Below are 7,067 nucleotides of genomic sequence, written 5' to 3'. Positions count from 1 at the left end.
TTATATTATATAATATACATTTTGTATACTAGTCCGGTATACGCTGTCCTAGCTAACCTATCAGCCGCACTAAACAGAAGGCGCACATCACACGAATATTCTCTGTCTTCATTATCTCGGTAATTTAACTTAATCACCAGCGCAGAACAGTTCACTCTAGCGTTTAAGGTGAAGTCAACAGAGACACTTTTTAAGCGAATCAAACGCCCCAGTGATTTTTAACTACCGTCGTTTCCTTCCCCTGACTTCCGTAGCAAGTGTTGGCATATTCCTACTCGCGTCTATGGCAACTCTTTCTTACTATTTATAGTCATCGTCTCTACTTTGTTTTGTTTTTAATAAATTTCGTAGCAATGAAATAATCTCTGATAAGTGGAGCTTGGTCGGTTAAATTTTCAAATTTTAAGCTTCGTAAAAATCATGTACATTACGATGAATTTGTTCTGATAATTAACACTCGATATTCAACGAACCTCCATTTCCTGTATACAATCATCAATTATGATCTAATTATATATGCATAATCTCTTCGTAACCAGATCAATCTAAAACGAATGACGAACACGAGACCCCTACTCCTGGATAATGGATCAGAGACAAGTTTCTGTGCTGTGTTTTTGAACGAATCGAGGCTGCTTCGAACGAGCAACCTGGCAAACTTGTATGGGATGCGTCGGTTATTATGTGCTTCCGACTATGTGCTTCGGTGTTACGTGAGATTAAGTCCCGTTGCCGCAGAAACGAGGAGAAAAGAACCAAGTTACATCGTCCTATGCACACCAAAGATTAAAAAGGTGTTTGAAAAAGAAGCTACAGGCTGGACGTTTCCTCGTATCCGCGGTTGCAGGATACTCGCATGAGTGTGGCGATAAACGAGTGTGTAATCCATTATAACGCTTAAACGTAAACTAGTTTCCATTGAATTGAGGTGCTGCTCCGATATCGGTACCCTTCCTACTGGGAACTTCCGATTTTTACCTGGAAAATAAATAGGATAAAGTATATCTCAAAAAGCGACATTATTCGCGTTAATCTCGGAAGTACCTTGTAAAACTATCTCACCGGTCCTTCGATTCTTTTTGCAAAAAAAATTGTTTATGAAAGCGTATCGTAGTAACAGATTTAGCGACTTTATCTGAAAAAAAAAAGAATCGAAAAACGTCAGGGTACCGAAGTTTCATTGTCGCGTGGAGCGTTCTTTTTTTGTTAGTTTTTAATTTGTGAGAAAAAGAGAAACCGCTGAAAGGCGGTTGCGTAACTCGGGGTCCAACGTGGTGGTGGGTACAGATCGTAAAATTTACATTTAAAGAAAACAGAGGGAAAAAAAGAAAGAATGGACGTTCAAACGTAACACTCGTAACTTTTGAGCTATTATACCAGAAATTGAAAAAACGGTAAAAAAAGAACACAAAATATTAATTCGATTTACAAAAAACCGCTTGTTCTGATGATAGTTTCAATGCACCTACGATCGCTCAAAACTACAATCTAAATAAAAACATCGTATGATAAGAATTTTCATGATGAAACTACGTAAAACGAAAAAAAAAAAAAAAAAAAAACGAAAAAAATACCTCTATGTTTTGGCAATGAGTGATTTAACTGCACCTAACCTCGTCTAGAATCTCACGAAATTATAACACGATATCCTACGAACGTCTTGGACTGTATTTGCAAATAGAACATTCATTAAAAATATCGCAAACTAATTTAGCAGTATAAACGTTCTAAATTAGTATTAAAACGATGAAAAATTCTTTATCATGATGTTTGTTAAATGTTTTTACAAAGTGCAATAATTTCGAGCGACCGAAAGTGTAAAGGATTTTCGTCGTGGATCGAAAGTACCCGACAAATGTGTAATAAACGAGCGTTATCGTTTCGTCGTATTCGTGGCATTGGTTCATAGTGACATTGGGGATAAAAATGCCTGTATAGAATTCTTTTTGTAAGGATACGCGATTTTTTTCTAGATCCCGCAATGTTTCTCTGGACCCCTGTCCAAACCTTACAACGAACTTGTGTAAATAACGAAATCGTAATAAATCTTGTAACCATAAAAAAACATTTACTCAATGTCCTACAAAAACCATGTATTTTATACGCTATCAGATGACGCAACAGTTAATTCGTACTGTACGATAGATCGATAAATACTGATGCATGAACAATGACAAGATTTTGTATTTTTCTCGACGAAATCTATATTCCAACATAAAAATATTTACAATGTACTAACTACACAAAAATTTATGATTTAGATAGGTTATAAGTTCAATAAAACGCGATTTGTACTTTTTGATGTAAATGATTTCGATTGATAGATTGAAAGCGATTTTCTTATATCGTGTCACTGAATATCACTACAACACTAGGTTATGAACATAAAATAATGGAAGTTAACATTCTCACCATTTAAAGAAATAATATATCGTTGTATGTTATTAAATTCTCTACGTTTCTGACTAATTGTTTGACACTGTTTCTGCGTACACTTTAATGGAATTACCTTTTCAAACTTTAGTTTTCATCATCGCCACCAGAGCGACTAACAGAAACGTATCATGTTTCTGTGGCACCCGGATGCTATATTTTATTTGATGAAATTTATATTCATATAAAATTCTTTAACTAATTAAAAAGTTGCCGATATACAACAATTGTTACAAAAAAAGACAATTGTTTACAGTGATAATATTAATAAATATAAATATAAACAAAGAAAATGAATAATAGATGGCGGGAATAATTCAAAGATCTCGCAAAGTATCAAACGAGAGTGTCTTCTTTTTTATTGAATTATATATAATTCGTTTTTGGAAAATATGATATATATATATATTTTTATATATATATATGTATATAATATAACAAGAAATATAATTAGACTGACATGAGTTCTATCAAATTGTCCGGCTCTCTATGATGTTGTGCATCTTTGGGTTGGTAGTATAGCTCTTTTGTTTCCACCATACGATTCCTAATTGCAATCACCTTCTCGGTCACCTTCGCGATGCATATGCATACGAATTCTTCGATTCGTCGTAGGTTTTTTTGTGGTTCCTGTTTCCTTCTCACGCACACTCATTCACTCATCTCCTTTGTTATCTTTACCCCATGCAACTCTTTGAGCATCAGTATGTATTTTCTACATATTTCCTACATGTTTTTTATAAACTACATAAAAATACAGGAAGTCTTTTTGCATAAACTTAATACAAATTATACAATATTTTGTATAGAAAAGACCGAACATCTTAATGCAAATTCAATCTTTCTGAGACTCAAAGAGTTAACATCATCTTCACACGGTATGTTTAGTTCAAAATTATCAGTGAATACATTTGAATATATTTTCATTCTTTAATATAAAGCATATACGACTGATCTTCATGATCAACATAGGGCAAGAAACGAGTTTAAGGTATCCTGCATATAAATCTCAGTCCAAAAGAAAACTCTAAACTATAATATTAAGCATAAAAGCACAGCCATCGTTTGCTCTTGTTCCACGTGATATGTCGAACGGAAAAGAAACAATCAGATGTGATCTGGAAAGAATGCAAATACGCAGTGCAATTTACTCGAATCTTGTCCTTGTTATTCCATTTACATTCAGTCAAAGATCAATTTAAATTTCAAATATATTCACTATGAACATCGCGTTCCAAACTCAGTAGTCGTGGAAAACGATCTTGCAAGATAACTTTTTAACAATGAGACGTCGAGTTCACGCCAGCTAACATCTAAAGAGATCGGCAACAGACGAATCGTCGTCTATTATCTGCGTCCCGCACAGTGTTCAATGAATGAAACGTAAAGAACACTAGAGAATCAAGTTAAAAGGTTACCGATCTCCAATCTAACGTACTAGGATAGATGCCTCACAAGAAGCAGCAAGAGGAAGTTGCCAGAACTTCTCGCAAAATTCAAACTGAAATGCTAATTTGTGGCATTGATTCAGCCGTAAAATTAATTAACGTTACTCTTTAAAAATAAAATTCTTGTCACTTCTCGTGAAGCAACGTCTTTCTACGACGAGTCGCGTCGATAACAATTGAAAATTCAATTACACTCCTTATGTGGACGAAAAGTTTCAGCCGCGTGCCGGTATTATTATCGAGAATGAGCTAATCGAGCGCAGAAAATTAATTAATCAATTTTCAGGTACACGGCTACACTTAAACGCTAACAAGTCTTCGACGCAGCAACGCAATCAACGAAAGGTGATCAGGAAGATGTGAAGATCTCCAACGAAAAAATTTGAAACTTGCATCCTCAATTTTTTTATGCTCTCTTCACCCGTCATCTTCATCCTCTCCCACTCTCTCATACAAGAATTCTTGTTTTTTTTTTTTTTTTTTTTTAATTCTCTCACTACTGTCAATCTCCTTTTTTTATGTTGCATACAAAAATAGTAGGAAACGAACGTGAGGTCTTGCGAAGTTACAATGACTTTATCACCCGTTCTCTTCGATCATACATAGTTTTTAATGTTCCTCGAGCCAATCATCCGACAAACAGATGATTCTGTCGATATTCTTTTTCTCTTTCTCTCCTCTCTTTCGCTCTCTTTCTCTCTATCCTTCTTTCTACTCTGCTTGTTTCTTTAGAATAGCCCAGGCAAATTTACGAAATCGCTTGTGAACGGTGCTCGATGCATATGCTGGTCATTTTTTACGCATTATCTCCTTTTCAAACTTCATAACGTAACATGCAGAGCTATTAAATAAAGCAATTACTGATAAAATAAGAATGCATCGAACCGAAGGAAACGTCCCTTAAGAACGTGCTCCATTAAGCAAAACAAGTTATGAGCACGATACAACAGCATATGCATCGAGCATCCTGATAAAAGCGCATGCGAGCGAAATGAAAAATAAATAAATGTGACTGTGCAATTACAATCATGACTTTGGCTCAGCTGCTCCGGTTACACGATGTAAGCGCGACTGCCTGCAAATAGCGCCCGACCATAAATTAAATTACTTCTTTTCCTTTCCTTCTGTCATTTTCTCGCGTCTCTTCCTGATAATTAATAATGAACATACTGAGAATTATATAGACTGAGTAATTCTGGATACGAATTTAAGATGACGAACGGCACTTGCAGGCAATTTCTCTCAATAGCCGATAATTGTTTCACTTTGTTCTTTTCTTTCGTTTTTAATTATGTTTTAGAGAGATTCGTGAACTGTTTTCTTTTTTTTTATAGGTACAATTATCTTCATTAATCACTACGACGACTTTAGGTACAGTTAAACACTACTTTATTGTGCGCCCATCTCTTTATAATTGAAACGTTGGATAGTTTTAATCCGCCTAATATTTATTCTGCTCAGGTCTCTCTCGATTTCACTCTTCATCTCTTTTCTTTTCTTTTCTTATTTCTCTTTTTTTTTTTTTTTAAATCTAGAGCTTTTAATTAAATTTATCACGCTTTCTTATGAAGAAAGTAGTGCCTCTCTTTTGCGTTACTTGGCATAGGGTAGATAAAAGGTCGCGGTGCGCGCGTTTTTTCATCAATTAAATTCTCATAAAAAGATAGGCACACCCTTCACCTACGTCCTGAAGTACAATCACCGTAAGCGAAGCTTCTGGATGGATTCCACTTGGTATTTCTTGTGCGGAACAACGTACACCCCTTACCAAAACTTATAAATCTGATCTCTTAAATATTGAATTCAATTTGAACATTATGTTGGTACTAGATTCAATAACTTAATATAAATGTTAATCATGATACGAAGATCGTCTACGTTGATCCGCAGATGAATTTTTTCACAGACGGAGACATTATTAATTACGACGATCACGCGTCACCATCACCGCTGCCAAACTGATACATATTGTTTCTTCGCAAAATTGGGCATGAAAAGTATATCTAATTATGTAGCTCGGATATCTATAGGATTCAAAAGCGTGCTGTGAAGCTTGGAAGACGAATCATAGTTACTGTGTGGAGCGCCTGTCGCATTTCATTTTTATTTTCCTCGCGAGGAAACCTTAAAAAATAAATTGTCTTAAACGTGCGCATCTCGTATCAGCTAAAACTTCACATCAATTCCCTATTTACGGACAATGAACGAAAAAAAAAAGAATATTGTTTTAAAGACGCATGCGAGGCAGGTTTTCTTTTTGTGATACTAAGCTGTGATGGTTTCGCGCTACTTAACTACTTGTGTCGAACTAGTTATATAGACTCATATACTGAATACGTTTACATTTTTCCACGAGCAATATTAACTTGTACTAAAGTAATAGTCAGAGATCAGAAACATTAAGGATCTTAGAATATAAAATATCAGAGAGATGATTATACCAGATAGAATCTTTTAAATATATATCACGTTCTTCTCCCTGATAAAATATTTGGTTATGCAATACTTATGTACAATGAATCACGTTGCAAATATCATTAAATATTCGATGAAAGTGCGGTTATTCTCATCCTCGAATAAAAAAAATTAAAAGCTTTCTTTAAGAGTTCACAACTCCATAAAAGGCCGATAATAAGAAAAATCTTTTCGATATAAAAATGAGGTAGCAAATAATTTCACTCTGTCCACGAATCACAACTGGCAGCAATATTTTTCTGTTCCGTTCTTCCTCCTTCTTTTTATTTTTTGGTTTTTTTAAGATTAACGCAACTCTTTGGTGGCAGTACACAGAAGAATCAGTGAGCAATGATCATTCCTGAAAGAACGTAGAGCCGATCCAGAGATTCTGGCTGGACAGCATTGCGGTTTAAGTTGTAAACGTACTCAGTAACGTGTATTATAATACTCGTACATTAGTTTTATCGTTATTTATATGAGGATTTCCTAGCCGGTCGAGACTGATCCGTAGACCGGTCCAGGCAATCCATGCATATATATATCTGTGTTCACTTTAAAAGTACCTTTCCTTAAAAGTAAATCTCACATTCATATAGTATCTGTAAAACCGCGATTAAAATATCTCCAGATATAATATAATATACTGTATATATAATATATAATAATTATAATAGTTAAAATTCTGTTCAGTAACTCTGTTCGGTATGTACCACTGTGTCTATCGTGCCC

This window comes from Eufriesea mexicana, unplaced genomic scaffold (genome assembly GCF_001483705.2).
Source record: "Eufriesea mexicana isolate 0111107269 unplaced genomic scaffold, ASM148370v2 scaffold5018, whole genome shotgun sequence".
Classification (NCBI taxonomy): Eukaryota; Metazoa; Arthropoda; class Insecta; order Hymenoptera; family Apidae; genus Eufriesea; species Eufriesea mexicana.
This window is presented reverse-complemented; position numbering follows the sequence as displayed.